The sequence below is a fragment of the Mastomys coucha genome, unplaced genomic scaffold (genome assembly GCF_008632895.1).
Source record: "Mastomys coucha isolate ucsf_1 unplaced genomic scaffold, UCSF_Mcou_1 pScaffold14, whole genome shotgun sequence".
Lineage (NCBI taxonomy): Eukaryota > Metazoa > Chordata > Mammalia > Rodentia > Muridae > Mastomys > Mastomys coucha.
In genome coordinates this window covers 78,887,719-78,913,212 of record NW_022196896.1, presented here as the reverse complement: position 1 = coordinate 78,913,212, position 25,494 = coordinate 78,887,719, and the positions used below count along the sequence as shown (strand labels likewise).

The 25,494-nt window shown below is 37.7% G+C and overlaps 1 pseudogene; it reads right to left on the bottom strand.

The window, feature by feature from the left end:
* Nucleotides 1-23,323: 23,323 nt before the first annotated feature.
* Nucleotides 23,324-24,747, bottom strand: LOC116089437 (annotated as a pseudogene).
* Between the last annotated feature and the right edge of the window lie 747 nt (nt 24,748-25,494).

The window sequence follows — 25,494 nt, the reverse complement described above, 5'->3', positions numbered from 1 at the left end:
TGCTTTATTATAACATATTTTTAAATGAAACAATTTTGTGCAGAGGTATGTGGGCATGCATGCATGTGCACATACACAGACACACACACACACACACACACACACACACACACACACACAAATACAATACACATCTGGGAAGAACCATGTGCTGGTGAACATGTGGAAGTTGCAGTTCAAATTTAGACAGTTGGTTTTCACTTTAAAATTCTAGTCATCAGGCTTGGAAGCAAGGATCTTTGTCAGATGTGCTATTCTCTTTAAAGCTTAATTTAACAGTCTCAGAGGAAATACATTTCTCCTTGTATATGCAAAGACATACTTTTCTTCCTTTTTATGATATTGTACTTTTGTAAACTCTTCTGTCTAAATAATAGTTAAAAGAAATTAAATTTACATATATAATGATATTTATATTTATAATGGTAAAGTTAATTTCAGACAATACAGACTAGTAGAAGTAGATACTTGTCAGCCTTGAAAACTGAATTTGAATGCTAATCAACCTGTGTCTTTTCTTTACATAGAGAGAAGTTGGTCAGTGTCACCCTAGCTTTATATTTTTACTGTTCACTCGAAGAATGTTTTTTTTTTTCCTGGAAGACAAATGAGGGAAGAGAGGACCAGTGCCTTCCTCACCCTTTCTCCTTCCCGCTGCTGTTGTCTGACTGCAGTGATCCTTTACTTCCTGGGCTTGTTCACACTTAGGAGTCTTGTTCTGCCCTTTATTTCCTGATGAACAATATGATTACTTACAGTACCCTGTAATCCATTAGAGTGCTCTTGCCACAAATTATCACCGCAGATGATAATCCTGCAAATATTTTAAAAACTCTATACATACATATTAAAATTAGCTAGACTTCAAGTCTATATATCTCAAGGGCATCTATACAGCTGGAGTAGACATTTTGAAATAAGGCTTCACAATGAATTTGACACTTTTAATATCCAGTATATTTTTATTCACATTTCTTACAACAATAGCAAAATTTATTATGGGACTCTGTTCTGAGAAGCTTACTCTTCTATATTGGTTAAGTTATTTGTAGTGCAGTTCTTCATAGATGCAGGAGTAGGATCCATGCTTCTTGATTGGTTGTCAGGCAAGGACAGCTTTTGTGCTTAGAAGTTACCTGTGTAGCTGTGCTGAAGGAGGGGGCATTCTCTCCAATGCTTCAAGTTACCACTTCTCATGTTCTACCTGGAGGAAGTTTGATGTTCATAACACTCAGGATACCACACTCAACATATACAGACAATTTTGAAGAATTTAAATTACACTGGGCATATATGGGCAAATTTTGAGCAACGTATTTTAAGAAACAAGTGTTGTTTACTGTTCTTGCTGTTGGGATACATTGCCCTGACAAAAAGAATCTCAAAGAAAAGAGTGCTTATTTTGGATCACAATTCTAGAATCCCGTCCACTACTAAGGAAGCATGGCAGTGGGAGCTCCAGACAGCATCTGTGATAGGGACCAGGGAGATAAATATTAGTGTCCAGGTCATTTTCTTCTTCTGTTTTGTCCTGACTCCCAGCCCATGTGATGGTGTTGACCCATTAGTGAGAAGGGCCTTCTCAAATTAATTCACTTGATCTAGATAATATTTTTATAGACATGCCGAGAGACATGTCTTCTGTACAATTCTAGATCCTGTCAAATGGCCAAGCATTATTAACTCTTCTTTTTTGGTTAATTAAGTTATTCATTTACTTTACATACCAACCATAGCATCCACTCCCTCTTTTCCCCCCACTCCCTCCCTCTCACCTTCACTTACACTCTATGTATCAATCCTCCACATCTCAGAAAGGAGAAGCCCTACCATGGATATCAATGAGCCTTGGTATATAATGTTGCAACCCAGTTAGAAGACAGGGATCTAAAGGCAGGTAATGTACTCAGAGACAGTCCCTGATACCACTTTAGGAGTCCCACATGAAGACCCAGCTGCACAACTGTCAATATGTGTCCATGAATGATCTCTGGTTGGCAGTTTAGTCTCCATGAGCCCCTATGAGCCTAGGGTTAGTTGATTCTATAGGATTTTTGTGGTGTCCTTGACCCCTTTGGGTCCTTGTCCTTCCTCTCCCTCTTCAACAGGATTCCCCAAGACCTACGTTAGTTTCTCTCGACTAATGCTGTATGAAGCCTCTCTGATGACAGCTATGTTAGAATCCTGTCTGTAAGTGTGGCAGGATATCATTAGTAGTGTTGGGGTGGGCTCTCTCATCCCATTATTAACTACTGTTATATATAATCTTAATTACACCTTCTGTCTTTTATGAAATGTAATATGAATGTTCACAGGATCTGGGCATTAGACCATGGTCCCATTTTCTGTCTATAACAAGTTTCCTGACAGTCTTTCAGACACACTGCTTTTTCTCATATTTTATAGCAATGATGATAACTTTCTGGTGTCCCCATGAACTACTTTTAACTCAAGTCTGGTTAGCATTTGTAGGGAAACAGCCTTCCAGTGCATCCAACCACTTTCCCTGCAATACAGACCCTAACATTTTAACTACAAGTTTTCTTTTTTAAGGTGCGTCTTTAGACTGAAAAACAAAGGTAACAACAAAACCGTTTATCTTTTCCCAAAGATGTGTTCAGTGTCTAATGTTAATGAATACAGAGCAGCAGGACCAGTGACATGCACAACAAATACAATTAGTACTTATCTGAACTACACAGCATATTATGAGAGAAGAAGCGCTTTGTATGTAAGACTGTTCCTTTAGTGTTTTCTCCACGTGCCTGTCCTTGTGCTTATTTTACCCAATTATCTAAATTATCTCTGTTACTTAGAGAAAAGAAAAACTCTCAGAGAAGAAAGTTTTTGAGGTAGATTTCTTTCCTTTGTCCAATGGTCATTTTAATAATCCCATAACCTAAGAGTGTATTAAAATCTATAGTTCAGGCAAAATATGCCAGAAAATAACTCATACTATTAATGCAGAGGGATAAATACAAGAATGCTATGATTGCAAACAGGTCCATGTTTGTTTGTAGGACATCTGTCCTCTAAAAAAGATATCTTCAACATGATATTTTGAAGATTCAGTAACATTATTCTCATTAAAGGAAGGTGTATTATTCTTAGTATTCTCTCTTTCTAGAAAGCTCTCATTCATAGCTTTACAATGGTATAAAGCACTTAGGCAAAACACAGCAAAGAATGCATTTGCAATTTCAAGCCTTTAGACAATCATTGCAATAATTTAGGATAGTCTACAGGTACAGAATTCATTAAAAGAACGAAGGAGAGAACTGGGTGAACAAAGCTAAACACAAATATGCAAAAAAACTGTCATCAGAGAGATGTGCAAAGATGTCTTGCTAGGCATGGATGAGTACACAAGTCGACTGATTTCTCAGATACTAAAAAAAAAAAAAAAAAAAAAAAAAAAAAAAAAAAAAAAAAAAAAAAAAAAAAAAAAAAAAAAAAAAAAAAAAAAAAAAAAAGGGAAACAATGACATAGGGATGTGCAGCCAGATAAGTATTCAGAAAGACAACAGATGGTTGACACTGATTGGTCAAAAGATATGAATGTTATTTTAGAATATGTGTTAGCCATTCTTAGGATGTCCATGCAATTCAATCCACCAACTGGCACACATTTGCAAATGAAAGGAGACAATTAGAAATTATACTGATACCTTAGCCAGAGGCTAGAACAATACTGAGAAAATCAGAAAAACAATGAAATATAAGAAAGTTCATATAGTACAAAGAAATGTAAATAATCAATAGTCACAAAAAGAAGTTAAAAATCTTTTTGTTAAAGGAGTGATACAAATAAAATAACAAAGAATTGCAAAGAATCTCCACTGATAACTTTAGAAGTCAAATTCACATGACAGGTTGAAAGCAAAATGACAATGATAAAATTGGAATTGCTATTATGGATCAAAGACTTACTAGCATTCCCCAAATGTCGTCTAAAGGGAGCAAGCTGGCACATGATTGAGAATTATCTGAAGAGCAAGGAGAAATGGTAATGACGATTGGATCTCAGAATTACACATATTCAGGAAGAAGAAACAGGGATGATTTTGATGAACATGTTAATCAAAAGTAGTTTTTTGGCAAAACAGAAAAAAAGAATAAAAGGGAAACAGATGAACACAACATGAGAGAGGATCTCCAAAGTTCTAGGAAAGATGACAAAAATACTTACAGCCATTTAAGTTCTGAAACTCTGTTTAATCACTAGGTGAGTAGGGAAATTCTATAAAACTTATATAAAATTTAAAACTGATCATAAATTATGAATGTATATGTGTATGTGGGGGGTGTGCACTCACATGCGCACATGCATGCAAACACAAGTTTATTTCTCAAACTACTTGGTCACACTGCAAAAACTAAAAAATGAAGTAAATGAGTGAAGAATGAATGTGAAGAAAAAATGCTTCATTTAAAAATTAATCAAAGTGCTATTCAAAGACTCAGAAAATATTCATCTCCAGATTCTCTTAAAACATCACTTTAAAAAATGGGCTTTCTTTTAATGACTGAAGAGTCAGGCTTCACAGGAGAGGCTGCCTGTTTATTGTCAGAATTTGAAAAAAATGAATATCATTAAGATACTTCTTTCAAGGTATTTTATAAAGGATATGTATAGAAAGTCTAAAATTCATGAGAAAATAATGTCATAATATACATAACCCAGCTCTGTGAGCAAGAATGAGGTGGTGCTTAAGGACTGTTGAGGTTTAGTCTGGAGCTATGTTCAGTCATGCTAATATTGGCCCCCAAGACCTGGTTGTCCCCCACAAGGAGATACTCAGGGATGTGGAGATCCTCACATACACCAAGTGATGCTATGTAAATTTGCTCCCTAATTTAAAATTATTAGTTGAATAAAGATTTCTATAACATATAGCTGGGTGGAAGAGAGGTGGGCAGGGTTTTGGTCCCAGGTCCTGGAATCTGAGGCAGAGACCACGAGGAAGGAGATAGGGAGAAGAAGGAGGAAGACACCATGGGGGTGGGTGTGAGAACATGGCCATGAGGATCTGCCAGTTAGAATAGTAGCAGCCCAGGTATAAAATGGCAAGTTATATCTCATGGGTATTGACAGGGAACTAGAGAAACTAGCATAAAGGGTAGATATCAGCCCAGGACTAATGCTTTTAAGGCTTACTATAAATATAAGGATTTCGTTTCTTTTATTCAGGAACTAAATGATTAAAGTCTGTGTAGAAATCTTTGTTTAATGTTCACCACAGTAAGTATTCACTATGAATAGTAGAAAAGCCTTGAGTGGATTAGTGTGGTCTAAGACGAAGCTTGGTATTTAAAAAACATGGCTTATTCTCAAAAGTTAGTCAGGTGATTTGCAAGACCCTCTGGAAAAGTTAGGATGAGTGCTTAAACCTTTAAGTTTTGTGTCTGATTTAGAGACTGTAGAAGATTTGATGCCATGAATTTTTTAGAAGCAAGGAGCAATCCTAAAGAGCTCCTGAAGCAAGTGACTTTAGAAGCCACTGTGGATGAAGGTGCCAAAGGTGTCTTTGGTAGAGAATTAATGGTTAAAAGATGAGAACTTAGGAAAGCACTGGCAATGGTCTCCACAATATTTTCACAAAGCCTTGATAGTTCCTAATTGAAATAACATGGCTAGAATATTTGAAGAAAAAAACCAACCAAAACAAAACCAAGTAGAGGCAGACAGTTTTAGGTAGGGAAGAAGTGGAATGGTTCTTACATTTCTTTTTGGAAATGTGCTTTCAATCAGTAAGATAAGTAGCTAACACATATGCAAGGACAGTTCCAAAAAATTATGAATATATTTAGACTAATCCTCAATGGAATGGGTGATGAAGTTATACTTTGAATCTGAAAATTTGACACTAAAGTATTTTAAAACCCCAATAGCTTTTCATTTGGATTTTTTTTCATTTATCAAGGTAATTTTAACACATAGTAATATCCAGAGGGATATGAGTGTCAAGTGTTTATTAGACCTTAGTACAGAGGACTGAACTGAAGGTGTGACATGACTAAAATTAGTAAAAATATGTTATTTAGAATTGTTTAAATACACAATGAACTGCAGCAAACAGTATTTATTCACAGTGGATGTAGACTAAAAATAATCAAAATATATTTAATTAATTAAAAATTTACTTTGATGAGTACATAAAATAAAACATTAAATAATTGATATTTATTCATTGTACAATATTCAAGGTTAAATATATATAACTCCTATGCACTCATTCATATGTGATGTAAATATTCTAAATAATTTATTCTAGTGTTTTAGTTAACTTAAGTTAGTTTTAAATCTACTGTACATGACTTAGTTACTGGGACAAGCTTAAAGTCTTTAATATATTTCAAGTTAACTTCATATAATATGACTTGAAATAATGATCACATTTTGATCTACATGTGTATACTCAATTTATTCTGCATTGTTTATTGAAGACTATCCTTTCTCTAATTTATATTCTTATCATCTTTGTTAAAGTACAGTTTGCTGTACTATGTCAATGAACAAATAGGTTCTTTATCTTATGCAAGATGGAAATCAGAAGTGAACTAGTTCTGAAGTAACAGGATAATGAAAACTTTTCAACAAATGTTCAAACCATCTAGCTATTCCACAGAAAACAGCCCCATTTAAATGACCAGAAGGAAGAGTAGCTGAATACCTCAAAAACAGAGTAGCCCCAAGATTACACTGCTTAGAGTTAATGCACTTTCAGATCCTTTTATTTTTCTGTCCTCCCACACAGATCATAGACTAGAGCACCGTTTTTCAACCTGTGGGTTGTAATCCCCATGGGAGTCATAGATCAGATATCCTGCATAGCAGATAGTTCATTATAAGACTAACAAAGTTACAAATATAAAGTAGGAATAAAATAAATGTATGGTTGGGAGTCACAAAAACATATGTACTAATGTTTCATAGCATTAGGAAAGATTAGACTAGACTAGAGCTTAATATATATCACGTCATACTAGTATTGTAATTCTCCATTGAAGGTTGTGTATGTGATAGTGAGAATAATCCAGTTCGATTTTCTTTTATTCTCACGTTATAACTCAAGAGAAGCTAGACTCCCTGAGAAAACCAATGCATAGGTTTAGAACATTGTCCTTTGGCTAGTCTATGTCTGATAGTGATAAAAACAATAATATAAGTCTTGCCTCCCTAAGGTAAAGGTGTAGAATAAAAAAATACATATACTGAATATGTTAATTACTTCTGGAAATTACTAGGGCAGCAGTTATTCCTTAACCAGCTAGTTCCCCAAACAACCAGAGAGACATTTTAATATTTCAAAGCTTAGGAATTAGTTGGGCAGACTCTAAGTTAACCCAACCATCTAGCCCCATTCAGCCACAAAGCTATCTAACTTCCAGGCCAGTAGTCATATCTGTCTCCCCTGGTATCTGCTGGTGAATGTGTCTTCCCCTTTCTTCTTTACAGAGTTTGTTTGTTTTCTCCCCAACAGGAAGTTCTTCTTTCCACTTCCTGTCTAGCTAGCTGGGGATCAGAATTTTGCTAAAGCCAATCAAAGAATTCCTTAGGTAGGTGAGGAAGGATAGACATGCAAACTTTCACAGCTTGCCCCACCTTTACTTAGCTCTTGAGTAGATTCGGAGGCACTATCTGTAACCTTCCTTACAGGTTTTGTTATTCCTGACATTGATCTTCATAACAGCAAGCCAGAACCTGAGTTCCAAGGCAAAGTCTGATGTTTGCTTTGTCTTTGGATTTTATAATTCAGTGAATGGAGTCATATTGCTCATTATTATAGAGTCGGTGAAATGTGAGACAGGTTTTGATCAACAAGCTAATGGTGGCTCAGTTTTCACACAGTCCTCCCAGAAGAGCACAAAGGTTCAACCTTAATTGGCCTGGTTAAGAATCTCTAAGGTCTAGATTTTACATTCCTTCCCACTTCCCCTAGTAGGAAGCCCATTTCTCCATTTGTGTTGCATGAAGGCTAATAAAGACGATTCTTTCTTTCCTGCCTTCTTCAACATGCCATCTTATTATTATGGAAAACAAAGGCAGTGTGGTATGTTACGTTGTCTAAGTTCCTATGTGGCTGCTTTTCATGTTCTGCCTCAGTCTGTCTTCACCTATGTCTGTCTTGTTGTCTCTGCAACCTGTCTGTACAGCTTCCTGGTAAAACTGCCACACCCACCATGTCCAGACCTTGGTTGGTGGTTGAGACCCTGGGAGCTCTGAGGGTACTAGTTAGTTCATATTGTTGTTCGTCCTAAGGGGCTGCAAACCCCTCAGCTCCATTGGTCCTTTCTCTACCTCCTTCACTGAGGACCCTGTACTCAGTTCAATGGATGGCTATGAGCCTCTACATCTGTATTAGTCAGGTACTGTCAGAGCCTCTCAGGAGATAACTAACTATATTTAGGCTGGCTTGTCTTTCCTTCAGTCTCTGCTCCATAGTTAATCTCTGCCACTCCTTCCATGGGTACTTGGTTCCCCCTTTTAAGAAGGAATGAAATGTCCACCTTTGGTCTACCTTCTTCTTGAGTTCCTTGTGGTTTGTGGGTTGTTCTTCCTGTATTACAAACTTCTGGGGTAATAACCACTTATCAGAGAGTACATACCGTGCTTGTTCTTTTGTGATTGGGTTAAGGTCTGCACATGGGACTGATTGTTCTGGCAGTGCGTGTATAGTGGAGGATTGCAAATTCGATCATCAATGGGAGGAGAGGACATCGGACCTGTGAAGGTTCTGTGCCCCAATGTGGGGGAATGCCAGGGCCAATAAGCAGGAGAGGGTGGGGTGGCAGGCATGGGGAGTGGGGAGGCAGCTGGGGTTTGTTTTTGTTGTTTTTGTTTGTCTCTTTGTTTTTTAGAGGGGAAACTGGGAAGGGAGAAATTTACATGTAAATAAAGAAAATATCTAATAAAAATTAAAAAAAAACAAAACACAACAAAAACTGCCATCCACTCAGTCCTCTCCCTGTCCTGCTCTAAAGCAACCTCTTCCTCCTGCACTGTTATCTTGAGAGTCAGGGATATCCTATCTCTGACTCATTCTCTCAAGTCTTTTGTCACTTTTTCCCTCTGTTAGACATCACTTTCAACATCGATGTTTCCTTCTACCAACTAACTTTACCTTCATTGTTTGGGTTTAGAGTTGTATATCAAGGGTGTGTCTGTATTCCAGCCAAATCATACATGCTGTTATCCAGATGTGTCCTCATTTGAGCTGGATTATTTAGATCTAGAACGTGTTGTGTATAGTCCTTTGCCAGAGCAGTCATGTTTCTGGGTTAAAATTCATCTACAGAAGATTATATAGTTGTACTTTCATTTCAAAAAATAAAAATAAAAACATGTTAGAATATAATTTTTAAGTAGCTTCTTAGATATATATTTTATTTTTATTAAATATATGTGAGTCTTATCTCCACATTTATGGATTTGTACCACATGTATGCAATATGCATAGAGGACAGAAATGCCATCAGATTTCCCAAAATTAAATTTACAGACAGCTTTGAACCAACTTATAGTTGCTGAGACCCAAAACCAGGTCTTCTGGAACAACAGCCGATACTCTTAATCACTGAGTTAACTCTCCATCCCCTGGATTATCACTTAAGTTGCATATCCTTGTAAAATTTCTATATTTAGCTAAGAATAGTTATTTTTGATTATTGTTCTGGCTGTAAAGGCAAAAGCCATATTCCCAGCAATTGAAGAATGAAAACATGAAAGGTAGGAATTCATGGTCTGTGTTGGCTATACAAGAAGTTGGTGGCCAGCTTATACTCAAGATTCTGTAAAAAATAAATTCATTAAAAGTAAGTTAATAAATATATCAATAAATAAATATAATTCATATAAAGATTTTTTTATGAAATGTGTATTTGTAACTATTGAAAATTTCTTCAGTTATATTTTGGGAAATACTCCATTTATATGTAAACAATATAGTGCTTTATTTCTGTCAACATCATGATTAGTTCTATTCTACACTCGTTTACCAAGATAAACTTATCTAATAAGTAAAAATAACATCTGGATTGCAGTATATAGATGTATATGTTCATATATCTGTCTCTTTATCTACCATCTATTGCCCATGAATTTACAGAGTATGTAATGTATGGTTTAGAAAATCATCCCATTAAATTGATTTTTGTGTTAATTTCCATTCCTGTTTCAAATAGGGCTATCCAAGCAAGGAACAAAAAGTACTGCTGGCTTTCAGTTGCAGGCAAAGCTCTGATATGTATGCCTCAAAGGCAGTAGTTGTTCTGATAGAGGAGCCTGGGGTCAGAACTTGGGAAAAGTGACAGATACTATGAGCTTCTCTTTCCTTTCCTGAACATCATTCCCCAGTTATAAATCCACTCTCCAGGGCACTTTTATTTCAATTACTATGAATGAACATACAAGGTTTTATGATTCAATACCACTTGATCCTTAAATTTAAAAGAACTGTGGCTCTTTTTAGTTTGACACTGATGAAAATTGCACCTTATATGCACTCAGTACTTCTGTACCTCTTCTATAAAGTGAAGATCATATTTCACAGATTCTTGGTCTCACATGTCATGTTCAGTAAAATAACATAGATTGTACATGTAATTATTAAAAAGTAAAAGAAAGCACAACCCCTTTTTTTTTCAATTCTTGTTGAGAAAATTTACAGTATTTTAACAACACATAGTACAAGATCAATATGAAGGAAAATAAAGTAAATATTTACTGAATTCAAAATGAATAAAGCGTATTAAGCTTTTGGGTTATGAGAGGAGCTTATTTTAGTAGAATTTTCACTTCAAGGAAGGGCTTAATTCCCAGTTATATCCATGTATAAAAATGTAGGCAATTCTGGAGAAGTGGAAAGTTATCACTAGGAACACTTTTTGCTCTAAATAGGCCATTCGGATTACCTTATGTTTGCAATACTCGTTATTTTTATTACATTTATTTATTTGCATGTCTTTGCATGAATGCCTTGTCCAATGCATGGAGGTCAGAAGACAGGATATGAGCTTCTTTTCTCCTGGTACTCTGTGGGGCCTGGAATTGGAACACGAATTTTTAAGCTCGGCTCCAAACACTATTATCTTGTGAGACAAATCCTGGCCCTACAATTATTATAATAATAATTTTCTCTCATTTTATTTAAATTGATTTCAATTATTGGCTATTTTAGAAGAATACCTCTATGCCATGTTAGATAAAGATTTTTTTTTGTTATTGTTATCTGATAAAAAGATGTTGAGGGAATTTCCTCTGTATCACAATGGGTGGAAATCTAGACAGAACCTGTTGAAAGCCAAATCATCCATGACAGTTGAAACCTCTTAAAGGATGACGCAGACAATTAGAAGATAACTTTCTCTTACAGTTGCATAATAGTATTCTTGCTGCAGCCGATGCTGAGGTCAAAGTAGCCTTGGACCTTCTTGTTCACGTGACAAGAATGCACCCTGTAGTGCAGCACTTGACAAAATGGAGAGGCTGGTTTTACGAATTATTAGTACAGGAACTAAATTTACTATTATCCTATCCTTTCCAAGTGACATTTATTTACAATGGCTCCTAACTCTTTGGTGGCTGGGATCCTGGTTCTGAAAAGCTTTATAAATTGTGAAACATTAACAACATAACCTTAAATTTTAATTCTTCCATTGGCATTTGCTTACTTTTTAAATCAGTTCTGGCAAGTAAAATCTTGTTATGTCTCAAACAATATATTGCACTAAAAATGTAGTGAGATAGTAGGAGAGGTGGCAAAGTCCTGCAGTGTTTGACATTGCATATGTGTATTGCTAAGAGAAGACAACCTTCATTTAGGTTAAGAACAACTTTTTTTTTAATCCTCAGAATGTCTACTTAGTAGAGATTTATGTTATATTTAAGAATAAATTTTGGCTGAGTCAAGTTTCTTCACTTTTTTCCTGGTCTTAAATCTATTCCCTTGTCTATAAATTACATTGGACGAAGGGTTCACACATAAAGTATAATTGCCATTATTAGTGGAATTTTCTTTGTCTTTTTAAATAGAAGAATATGTTCATATAAATTTAAAGCAGTTTAAATACAATTAAGGAATAAAGCAGCACTCTTAACTGGATTTGTAACTTACAACTATAAGTCTATTGCCTGGCACATTGGCATATGCCTGTGGCCCCAGGCACTAGGGAGGCTTAGGCAGGTAGATCACTTGAGCCCAGGAGTTCTAGGCTGTACTGTGCCTTCCCACTGTGTGTCTGCTCTACATTCAACATCCATGTCTATGTAGTGACTTCTGGGTTTGGAGAAACACCAGGCTGCCTAAAGAGAGCTGACATAGCCCAGATCAGATGACAGTATAGACACTGATTATCTTACTCATTAACTGAAAAGCCAAATGAATTTCAAATTAAAATAAACAGTGTAACTTTTCTGCTTAGATTAATTAACTGATCTTAGCCTATGCCTAAACAAAAGAACAAGAGCAACATTAACAACATTTGAAGCAACTGATCTAATTCTGTAATCACTGAAGCCTATTTTGCTGAGAGAATAGTGCAGGGTCAGTAAAAGGAGGATCTCAAGTCTGATGGACTCCATGAAATCACCGTTCGGAACCAAAGAAGCCTAGAGCAGCTGCGGTTCACCAAATAGAGCCCTGCAAAAGAAAATGTGTTGAGAAATGTGAGAACATTCAGCCTATTAACATGAGAAAGCTATTTCAGAAGTGGATAACATCAACTCAGAAAGCTGAGGGAAGACATATCTCTAATGGGATTGAAAAGAAGGATTATTTAAGAGGCATGAGAGCATGGGGCCTAGTGCTAAGAACCCAGAGCAATATCTTCTGAATGGTGGAGAATGCTAACCATTACACTATTATTTTTTGTGTCCTAAAAAAGTTTCTAAGAAACAATCCCAATTAAAACTGTCACTAAATAAATTAACTACATTTTAGGGCATATATGACTTGTTGATGTCTGGATACTATCAGTGAGGGGAAAGACGTGAAGTTTGGAAGTCTCAGACCTTGCATGTGTGCAATTAAAAAAATGAGAGCACTCTGTAACTAGTAAGCTACACCCCCACAATATCTCACACACAATTGAAATATCCCAGTCATGACAAGTTGCTAGAAAATAAAGTATATAACAAAAGTAAAAATTGATCAGCTGGACATGACTTAGAACTGTCATAAATAGACAAAACCACAGGTTCTTACTGTTCTTTGAAATATCTCCCCAATGTTTTTAAAATATTGGCTAGTAAGAGAGAGAAATTATATAGCAATAAAATGTGCATTAGAAAAGAGTCAAGAACTCAAATGAAAGGACCAACCAGACACAAAAGAAAAAAAGGTAAATAGAAGTAAAGAAAAGAAAAGATTGAAGATCAGTGTGAAAAATAAATAAAACTGAAAATAAGAAAAAATGATAAGGTAATATAAAAGAAAGCTTCAGTAAAAAGATGATAAAATTGGTCATATTTGATATGACTAACCAAAAAAAAAAATAGTCTGGAGAGATGGTTCAGAGGAACACTGGCTGGCTTTCCAAAGGACATAGGTTCAATTCCCATTACCCACATGGAAGCATGTACCAGTTTACAACTCCAGTTAAAAGGACCTGATGCCTTCTGGAATCTACAGGCACCAGTCTTTCTTTTGGCATACATACATACAATTATATAAAACCTACATAAGTGAAAATTAAAAAATAAATGAAAAAATCAGAAAATAATCCAATAGAAACCCAAATTAATTCTATGGACAGAATATATGGTAGTTTAACTTTTCAAATTTATGAAAAAAATATACCTTAGAAAACAAGATCATTTACAATGTCAAAGGTAAAAGAGTATTGAAATTCAACAATTGAATACAACATAGCATAATAGCACAGAATAAAGACTAGAGAAAAGCCAACAAATTAAAATAAAATAAAAGAAAGATCTAAAAATTTTCCGTGAGGCATATGCCATTAGTTTTTTAAAAGAAAAAAAATAAGAATAAGTGATTTGAACTCAAGAGTGCCTTTTAATTTTATATGTAATATAATGACTTTTGTAGGTAATTATTTTTATTAATAGCTAATTAACCACAGAAGAAAGTAGTTGAATTAGTAGGTAATTAACTACAAATGGTAGAAGGAAGCAATTTATAGGAAACAAAAGTATGAGCTACACTATGATTAATTATCTCCTGAAAGAATAATCAAGAAGATAATGGAGTAATGACTTGATAACAGTTGGAGAATATAGGATTTTACACACCAATAATGCTCATTGAGAGGGATATAGAAAATAAATATAACCCACAAAGGAAAAGATTTAAATAAAATGGTTATTCAAATATTTTCATCCAAAATATGGCATGAAAATATTTACTATTGCAAATAAGAATTAGCTTAAAAGGAGAGTGATTTTAGAGATAACTGTGCAACTTTAAGTGTAAATAGTGAAGAGTAAATGACTGAAGCAAGTAATGAGAACTGGGTGGAACTGGAATTGATACAAATTGTTGTTCTGTGGCTGTTAAACAAAGTCAGTACTACCTTAGTCATTTAAAACAGAAATTTTCATTGTGTTTATACTGAGCTCTCTAACAAGACTCCATGAGCTCCGGTTGCCAACCAGGATGACTTCTTCTGTTTGCTGCAGATATTGCTTCCTCCTTCTCCCTGCTTTGTAGGCTGTGGGGATTGCATTACTCCCGAGTCCTCCTTATATCTGCTCTAGTACTCCAACCATTGTGCCATCCTCTCCTATGCCTCTCTGTTTCCCACTCTTATTTGAAGAACAGATGGGGTTACATTGGTGTCACTCTAATGTCTTCCTCATAAAATCCTCACATGAGAAAACCTGTTTTATCAAGTCAACAGATTCATTCACTTCATCTCCAGATTTATCCAGCTCTCTTGGGATCAGAATGCTTGCTAGCAGCTCCAGGGATATCAGTCTACAGGCTTACGAAAAAGTAGTAAGACTAGACTGCAAGCGTAAGAAGCATAGATTAGTTGAGCACAAAGGTGTTGAGGTATGATGTTCCCTCAAAGGAGAACACATATGTTATTTATTAACAGAAAGATTCATAAATCCAGGTTGTTAAGAAATATGAATGCTAAACATGTCAGATAGTATGAAAAACAGTGGCAAGTGTGAAAGAATTTTTTAAATTGACTAATGCAAATGAAAAAGAGTGACAAGAAAGAAAGCAAAGAAATGCAAGGCTTTTATTTTTAAAAATGGAATACATTAAAGAACTGATCAGTGATATAAAGGTAAAATAACAAAAATACCAAGTTAGATACATTCCAGACAATTGGGAGTTAGAGGCAGGAGTATGTGAGATGTAGAGAAGGTTCAGTCAGTTTCCTATTGGAAACTCACCTTAGGGGAAAAAAAAACTCATTTCATATAAGAAATTATTTTTTTTTTGAGAGGGTTTCTCTGTATAGCCCTGGCTGTCCTGGAACTCACTCTGTAGACCAGGCTGGCCTCAAACTCAGAAATCTGCCTGCCTCTGCCTCCCAAGTGCTGGGATTAAAGGTGTGTGCTACCACTGTCTGGCAGGAAACTTTAAAATACATGAAATGTAAGATCTAGAAATCAAACAGCGATTTAATTAGACTAGTAATTTAATTCTGAATTGATTTTGTGATGTTGAATTTTGTTAACTTGTCAAAATGTGAGATGGTCAAATTGTTGTAGATTTATAATGAGCTTGAAAATAAGGTAGGGTTATGCACCCTAATTTTCTTCTGCAAATCTACAACCAGCTGAGCTGAAGAACATGATAAAAATGTATTTTTAAATTATTTTATTTACTTATAACCCAGCTGACCCCCTTTTGCTCCTCCATCCCCAAAGATCCTCATCCCATTCCTTCTCCCCCCTTGCATCCAAGAGGGTGGTCCTCTTCCTTCCCAAACAAGCCTCCCACTTCTCTGGAGCCTCCAGCCTCTCCAGAATTAGGCACACCTTCTCCCACTAAGGGCAGACTAGGCCGGGGTTGAGGGCTAGTGGGGAAGGGGGATCAGCCCAGCTTGTATATGCTCCTTGGTTGGTGGCTCAGTCTCAGGGGTCCCTGTGAGTTGAGACTGCTGGTCTTCCTATAGGACTGCCCTCCCTTTCAGCTTCTTCAATCCTCCCCCTAATTCAGCCATCAAGGTCCCTGACTTTCAGTGTAATGGTTGGGTATATGTATCTGTGTCTGAATCGTTAAGCTGCTAGTAGGGCCTTTCAGAGGACAGCCATGCTAGACTCCTGTCTATAAGCAATGGAGGAACGTTCCCCTTTCTCCACATCCTCGACAACATGGGCTGTCATCTGAGGTTTTGATCTTAGCCATTCTGATTTCTGTTAGGTGGAATCTCATGGTCATTCTGATTTGCATTTCCCTGATCACTAAGGACTTTGAATATTACTTTAAGTGCTTCTTGGCCATTCAAAATTCTTCCCTTGTGAATTCTCAGTTTATCTCTATGCTCCATTTTTTTTTTTTTGACCAAGTTGTTTGTTTCTTTGGAGGTTAGTTTCTTGTGTTCTTTATATATTTTGGATATTAACCTTCTGTCAGATGTGGAGTTAGTGAAGAATTTTTTTCCCAATGTGTAGGTTGCTGATTTGCCCTTTTGCCTTACAGAAGCTTTTCAGTTTCATGAGTTCCCATTTATTATTTGTTGATCTTAGAGCCTGAGCCATTGTTGTTATTTTCAGGAAATTTCCCCCTGTGCCAATGAGTTTGAGACTCTTTCCCACTTTCTCTTCTGTTAGATTCAGTGAATCAAGTTTTATGTTGAGTTCCTTTATCAATTTAGACTTGAGCCTTGTGCAAGGTGATAAATATGCATCTATTTTCATTCTTCTACTTAAATGGCATTCTTCTACTTGCCATTTAGACCAGCACCTATTGAAGATGTCTTGTTTTTTCCACTGTATGTTTTTGTCTTCTTTGTCAAAGATCAAGTATCTGTAGATGTGTGGGTTAATTTCTGGGTCTTTGATTCTATTCCATTGATCAATTTGTCTGTCTCTGTACTAATACCATGTGATCTTTATCACTATTGCTTTGTAGTATAGTTTGAGGTCAGGGATGGTGATATCACCCAAAAGATCTTTTACTGTTGAGAATTGTTTTGCCTATCCTGTTTTTTGTTTGTTTGTTTTTTCATATGAAGTTGAGTATTGCTCTTTCCACTCTGTGAATAATTGTGTTAGATATTGGTGAGGATTACATTGAATCTGTTGATTGCTTTTAGTAAGATGGCCATCACCACTATGCTAATCCTACCAATCCATGAACATGGGGGATCTTTCCATCTTCCCAGGTTCCTTCTCTTTCTTTTTTCAGTGATTTGAAGTTCTTGTCATATAGGACTTGTCTTTCACTTGCTTGGTAAGAGTTACATCAAGGTAGACTATTTGTGGGTATTGTGAAACATGTTCTTTCTGTACTTTCTTTCTCAGTCTACTGATTATTTTTATAAAGGAAGGCTACTAATTTGTTTGAGTTAATTTTATATGCCACCACTTTGTTTATCAGCTATAGTAGTTCTCTGGTGCAATTTTGGCCAACCCCAGTGAAAGCAGTTCTTCCTCAAAAGACACAATGTAGGCAGGGGGTTTTGCAGAAGAAAATGCTTAGAGTTTTTAGGAGAAAAAACAAAACAAAACAAAGAAAAAAACACAAAACAACCACAATTTTGTTGGAGAGTGTGATCAAATACATTACATTACATTACATAAGCGTGTATTTTTGTAAAAGGTGTTTTCCTCTATCCCTCTTGACCTTACTTTTGAGGTATGGTCTCCTATTGAATATGATGTTCACTGTTGTTTTGCCTACACTGGGAGCTCCAGGACTTCTCTGTTCCCTCCACCCCACCAATACAGAGTGAAATAACCACACCTGGCTTTTCAAGGGTGCATCTGTTCTTAGGACTTTACACTCCTACAGCAAGCACGTTATGCAGTAAGCTGTCTCACCTGCTCTGGAGGCTGTTTTATATATATATATATATATATATATATATATATATATGAAAAATCACAGTCATGAAACTCTTGTATCCCTTACATTAGGCAAGCTCATTGCCCAGTGTCTTCGGTGGCCACGGGTGAAATGAATAAGGCCTCTGCTGTAAGGAGATGTTCTGCCATGGCTGTGCCTTTTTCCCAGTGTAGGGGAAGGGTCGCTGTCTTACTTACAACCTTTAAAGTTGTATAGAAAGCTGAAGAGAATGTATTTACACTTCAAGGTTGCTGTTTATTTCATTCTGTGTGTTCACTAGGAAGTTTAAAAATCTATGACTAAATCATGTTTTAACTTTGACCTCAGTCTGAGGTAGTGAAGTATCTATATGTCCTTACCTTCTTAAATCTCATGGCAAAGTCATGGCTCTGGTATTTTGTATTGAAAGAGAGGGAAACAATAAAGTATTCTAGGTCATCTGTGGACTTGTGCCCAGAGTCTGTATTAATAAATCCAAATATCCAGGAATAATTAGAGGGGTTAAGGGCACTAAGAGCTCACTCTTGGCCCCTTTCCCATTTTGCAACTTTAATATTTGCAGTATAGCTATGGGCCTGATGAAAGAGTCCTGAGTTATTTACCACAGTTAGAATATTCATATTGTTCTTTTCTGAAAGTCTATCATCTACTGAATCATAATATTAAAAGTTGCAAACAGCTGGGCAAAAATATCCCAAAAGTTGGAGAGTTTTCCTCTTGAATTCTCAAACTATAAGCCTAAAATGACACAAGTTCTTGGAAATAACAGGTGAATTCTTTTCTTACTCATGTGCATTCCTGCAATGCATGCGGTCAAACCTTAGTCAATTTATTGAACAGTCAAGTTTATATGAGTCCACCTTTCTGTCACCCAGGCATGTGATATCTCAAGATTCCTTTCAATTTGCTTGAGGATGTTAACTTTAAATACTGACACAATTCATTATAGTCTCCTCCCAAGTGTGAGTGTAAGGCATGCTATCTGGTAGATATATTGGTATGCTCAGTGCCAAGGGAAAAACAGCTAGAATTTAAAGCTCAGGGGATGGATGATGCTTATGCCTTCCATTTCTGTGAAGAGCTAAAGAGACAGAGGGTGGAGAATAGGATGTTTGCAGTCAAGAGAGGAGAAATGGAGGGCAACTGTTCAGGGAGTTAATTTAAAAGTACTCCTGCTGGGATTAAGGATGTTCTAAGGACACACAGCCAAATGTGTTCAGAAAGGCATTTACTGGGGGAGGAGGCAGCTGCATTTTGTCAAGTTGTTGATGTCAGAATCCTATTATACAAAGCAAGGGAGAATTAGTAGTTTCTTGGATAAAGGAAGAAATGCATTTCTGTCTTATGCATTTTATATTCTGGGAAGGAACTAGAGGAATGTTCTTGTATTTTCTATTGAGACACTGCACAGAACTACTCATTTACATGTATAGTACTGTAAAAAGGTTCTGAGAGTAGAGGAATATTGGATTATACAAGCTTTAACATCACAGATATTCCTAGTGGAGTTTCATATCAGGAAGCTTATGCCAGCTGCCAAGCAACAATCAGGACTCCTTTAGACATTGCTGCACACATATGACTTACAGAACTATTTCATAAGAAAAGTGTCTTTTGAAGTACCTAATGAAAAATATTTTTCTCATATAAAATTAGGTGGTCCTTACTAATTGCCCCATCATTTTATTGATACCTGGACAGGCACTCATGACTTGTGGTAGATTATGTTCAGATGAAACTATGAAGGAAAGTATTAGAAGTATAATTGAGAACTGTTTTCAAGAAAAGCTGGTGCACACTAATGTAAGATTTCCTACACTGTGGTACATGGTAAGTAAAGATTTTATATATATATATATATATATATATATATATCATTGGAAACAATTTCAGTAAGAGACACTTCAAAAACGGAACATCACTGTTGCAGGATTTTCCCTATCCAATTACATTAGTGCAGAGGAGGCCTGTGATTGGACAGGGAAAAGGGAGGTGGAGCTAAGGGTTGGAGAGATGGCACCTCAGGAGAGAGAAGGGGAGAAGGAGAATGGAGGTGGATGTGAACCAGTATGGCTTTAACCATCCACAGGTAGTTATGATATCATAAGTTTAAAATAAATGGGATAAAGCTTTTATCGTTATCCATTGGCTTTGGAATTATTTTATTGGCTTCTTAAATACATATACATAAATCTGATTGATTAACTATAACCCGAATTCATGAAATTCTTAGGCAAATGGATAGAACTAGAAAATAGCATCCTGAGGTAAACCAATCCCAAAAGAACACACTTGGTATGCACTCACTGATAAGTGGATATTAGCCCAAATGCTCAGAATACCTAAGCTACAATTCACAGATCACACGAAGCTGAAGAAGAAGAAAGACCAAAGTGTGAATACTACAGTCCTTCTTAGAAGGGGGAACAAAATACCAATGGGATGAAATACAGAAACAAAGTGTTGAACAGAGACTGAAGTGAAAGGCCATCCAGAGACTGCCCCACCTAGGGATCTATCCCATATACAGTTACCAAACCCAGACACTATTGGGGATGCCAACAAGTGCTTGCTGACAGGAGCCTAATATAGCTGTCTCCTGAGAGGCTCTCCATACAGAGTTAGATGCTATCAGCCAACCATTGGACTGGTGCATGGGTTCCCCAATGGAGGAGTTCAAGAAAGGGCCCAAGGAGCTGTAGGGGTTTGTAGTCCCATAGGAGGAACAACAATATAAACCAAGCAGTACCCTCGGAGCTCTCAGGGACCAAACCACCAATCAAAGAGTACACATGGAAGGATCCATGGCTCCAGCTGCATATGTAGCAGAGGCTAGCCTTGTTGGACATCAATGGGAGGAGAGTCCCTTTGTCCTGTGAAGACTCAATACCCCAGTGTATGTGAATGTTGGGACAGGGAGGCAGGTATGGGTGGGTTGGCAAGCAGGGGGAGGGGGTTCGGATAGGGGGTTTTCAGAGAGGAAACCAGGAAAGGGGAAAACATTTGAAATGTAAATGAAGAAAATATTTAAAAAATAGAGTTTTGAATTTACTGTTACTGTGATATATAACTGAAAGGGTTGGTGGTTCAATTTGGTTACTGGAATGTGGGACAGAGCCAGCAGGGCCCTGCTAGGGCATAGCGTTGTGACCCACTAGTACTGGCACTAGAGCTGAACTTGCTGGCTCATTTTTAATATTTCCCACAACACATGACCAGAGCATGTATAAAAATAGAAATCATAACTTGCAGCAACCTGTGCTGGAAATCAATCTCCTATCTACAATACCCAGAGTGAGAAACTACTCGGCCTTCTTAGACCTGCAGGAAGTCACACAACGATCAGTACCAACTGTCCAGGAATTCAAACATTGACCTCAGTAACAAGTTGTCCCAAACGGTTATTGTTCAATTAGCAACTGACATCTTGCCTAACTTTTTATGCCTACTTCCAACCACTGAGTATCTAAATGTTATCAAAGATGTTTTCAATTGAGAAAATGCCTTACTCATACTTGGTGTGTTCACAGCTTCTCTGGGCATGTCTGCGCTCTTCTCATTTCCAGTATAAAGCTCTTATATCTATTATTCCTGCCATTAGGTGCCTGTCTATGTGTGGCAGCTGACACCCTTGCTCTAACACGCATTGATAAATAGCCTTTACTTGTTCTCATTGGGTTGGTCTTCCCTGGCTTCCACACTGCTATTCCATGGGGCCACATGATAGCACTCTGCAAAGCAAACATGTGAACTCTTCCAAGCCGTGACAAATGTTGAGCTTTTTCTTTGCTTCGTTTGATGTCGACATGCTTGCCTTGAATCTATCTCAAGAAATGCCTTCTATTCTTGTGCAGCTATATCTCCTAGCCCTTCATTTAACATGACATGCATGTGTATTGTGCTGTTCCTTAGTTTAAACTCACATGTAGCAATTTATTGTTTGATTTTAATTAGTTTAAAAAGGTAAGAGCTGAAATCAGCATCCCTTTGACATCTTATTGGTTTCTTGACATATTCACTTCTAATTAATTTTTCCTTCTGATATTATTTTTGAGTTGTCTTATTTTTTTGATTCATTTACAAGGTTTTTATTATGAATTTTGATTACAGGCCTTTCATAAATCACTTTATTACTCCTTCCAATAAGACCCAATTGTAAAATTATAAAAATAGAAATATATAAATATATATACACACATGGAATATTATATGCTTTAATACAATACCACTATGGTCCATGTTTGAGCAGCTCTTTTCCTAGAAAAAGACAGCAGTGCAGCTCTGAGGTCATGGGAACGAGCCCCTCTCCCCTCCACCCCCGCACAATATTCTTAACAGTGGTTGGCCTCCGATAGTGAGAATGGTGTAGGAATTACAGATGTGTTCACTAGACACATTGGAACAGCAAGGTCTGATACCTCCTGTCTGATCTTGACTGGACCTCAACTGACTGACGCAAGCTCTCAGGAGCTACACAAGTCAGTCTTCCTGTTCTGACCTGAAAGTTCTGAGTCATGATGAAAATATTCCTGTTTGGTCCCTAGCTGAGAAAGCTCATTTTCTCACCATTTCTTGTCCTTCGATTCCAGACACAGAGCTCTTTCCCTCCAGGCAAGGGGACCACAGACCTAGAGATCAGCAGGGAAGGTGGAGTCTCTATCAGCTGACTGGAAGCCAAACATGGCAGTCTACAGGTCTACACGTGTACTGGCGGCAGGTGGCAGAAGACACTGAGCCTGGGATGCACGCTGAGTTCTGGGATAGCTTGGGCTACAGAAACAGCCTGTCTCTGAAACCTGAGGTTGTGGAGAGAGAAAGAGCAAGCAAGACTGAAGGAACAGAAGAAGCAGCCGCAGCCTCCAGGATGGAGGAGCCATCCCAACCCAAGGAACAAACTTATCCATGTTATGTCAATTTCCACGTGTCCCTGCCATCCTTCCTTGGAGGCACGATTAGTTCATGATTAGTTGGGACAGCGTGGGGTGGTGTCTTCTCTACAGGGTAGTAGAGGTGGGCAGATTCTAACTTGGCTCAGCAGCGTCCTCTCAGCCGCCTCCTTCCAGTAGGTGGGCATGTAGCTTTCAACTACAGCTGGATTTCTCAGCTAAGCTTAGTCCTCTCCGTCCTGCTAAGTCCTCTTCATTGTGCTTTACATCCTTGGCTCCTTTTTAAGTCACCGGATAACTATATCCCAGCCTCTGGTCAGACCAGCTTTTCCAGAAGGATGTTCCAACTCCCAGTAGTCAGATGCTGGTCAGAGATCCAGGCTACTCCGTGTTCATTGTCATTGATATCGACACCTTGTGGTCCTAGCTCCTGGCAGCCGCAGATCAAAGATGAGCTGTGGGCCTGTTTCCAACAGGATGAGATACAAAGTCACTTTCCATCCACTCAGCAGGGATCTTGGAGCCCAGGTGAGAAGTCAGACCTTTTTGGGGTTGTACAGTCTGTGCGAGGGGTCCAAGATGTCTGGACAACACACTTGGCCTTCTTCTTGGCAGGGCACAGAACCTTCTTCTGCCTCTTCTTGGCAGGGCACAGGCCTTCTTCTGCCTCTTCCCTGGCCATCCAGGTTCCAAAAGAATCAAGGCCCATGGTTGATCAATGGCGTCCCCAGCAGTCCCCAGCACAGTTGCAACAGTATGACCAAGAGGACGGAGCAGTTCTTTATTACATGGTTTCCTCCACCCACATTCAAACACAACAGTCTGTCTTCAGACAAAGTTGCTACTTAAATGGCATAGCCTGGACAAGGCCAGAAGGACGCTACCCTCCTCTTCCCTCTTTGATTTCACTCCCCCAGGAAAGCAGTGTTCTCACCTTTATCGGGCAACTTCCTTCTCTGGTCACTTCTTCCTTCTTGGGCTTCTTCACTGGCCCAAGATAGCGGTTATCGATGATGTTCTTTTCCTATTCCTGCTGCTGGACAAGGAGGTGTTCAGCTGCAGGACAAGCGTTCAATAGTCAGTTGGTGCTGATATGAAAAACAATGCTCTCTGCATCTGTTCGTCCTGCTCCGAGGAGTTGGTCTCTTCCATCTGTTTTATCTCCAGCTTAGAGAGAAGCAAGGCTGTGAGGTAGGGGATGGTGAAAATCTGGCAGCAATCAAAGGGAAAGTATTGACATCATTCTTGGAAAGACTCTGGGTCTCTCGCCTGTCTTGGCCAGTAGCGAGCAGTTGAGTGCTCACTCCACGTCTCCCCTTTGAGGTGAAGCCTTCTCCGGAAGGACCTGGTAGTCAGACACTGGCTCATGGTATGTTGGAGCTTTGGTGTAGGTATGGGTATCCTGAAACTCAGGAAAATGGCTGGGGATGCGTGACTGATGGGGTTGGTTCTGCCCTGCTGTGAGAGCTTTGGATGTCACTTGCTGATTGGTCACCAGAGGTTCAGTGATGACCATCCTCAGACACCATTTTGCTTAAGCAGGTAGAGTGTCAACATTGAAGCCCATTTCAACCAGAGTGACCACGGTGTCCGACAGCGTGGGCTGGATCCTGGCTGTGCGTTGGCAGTATGACTTGGCACTTCTGATTTTTGACATGTAGCTCTGCAGCATCTCTGTCAGGGCTCCGCAGGTGCTTTCCTGGTGCTCTCAAACCCTGCCTCTTTCAGCAAGGAGCTCACAAATACTTGCAGGGTAGTTTTTATTATGAACTACCTCCAGCCCGATGGTAGTTGTTAGCAGGGGTAGTGGATTGTTTATTTCCTGGTCTCATTCCGGAGCCATTAGGCCCGGCCTCCGTGTCAACCATCTTGCTCTCGTGTAGTGAGCATCGTCTCTGTTATTCTTTTCATTCCTCGGTTTTGTTCTGTGGTTCTGTGTTGCTGTTAGAATCATTCAGGATTCAATGTTGAACTTATATGGTTTCAGACCTTTCCTTTATTCTGCATCTGTGTAGTAATTCTCACAATCTCACATCATCACAAATTCTTTGCACAGCATTCTGTCATAACCCTCCCCCATCAAAAACTTCATATCAGTAATTGGAGTCTGGTCAATATTCATTAATTAGAGGATAAATAGGATTCTAATTCTTGTCTTAATATAGAGAAATTTATCTCAGTCCATCAAGTACTCTTTCCACAGGGAAGTAAAATATTATGCACATAATATATTTGGTGCTCCACATTATTCTCTTACCAACTTACCATCAGTTCCATTACTGAAATGTGAATTTTCTATTCTGTTTGTTTTCCATAGAGGTTTCTTTTCTTTGTGTCAGAGGGTGGTTCGTATTTTAAAATACCATATTTATAATCTTCTTTAAAGAAATGGCACAGGTTTATGCTGCATTAGTAGAGTAGTATTTTATTTTTTAATCTCTGTTGTTGATTTGAAACCACTTATCATGACTTTTAGTAAAATCCTCTATTGTAGACTCAGTAATTTTATTGGAAAGATATGTTAGTTTTATAAATCAATTCTTTGTCTTTATTTGTCCAACTATATGTTCCAAAGTGTAATTTGATTAAAATAAAAATAATCTATAGCTGAGTCC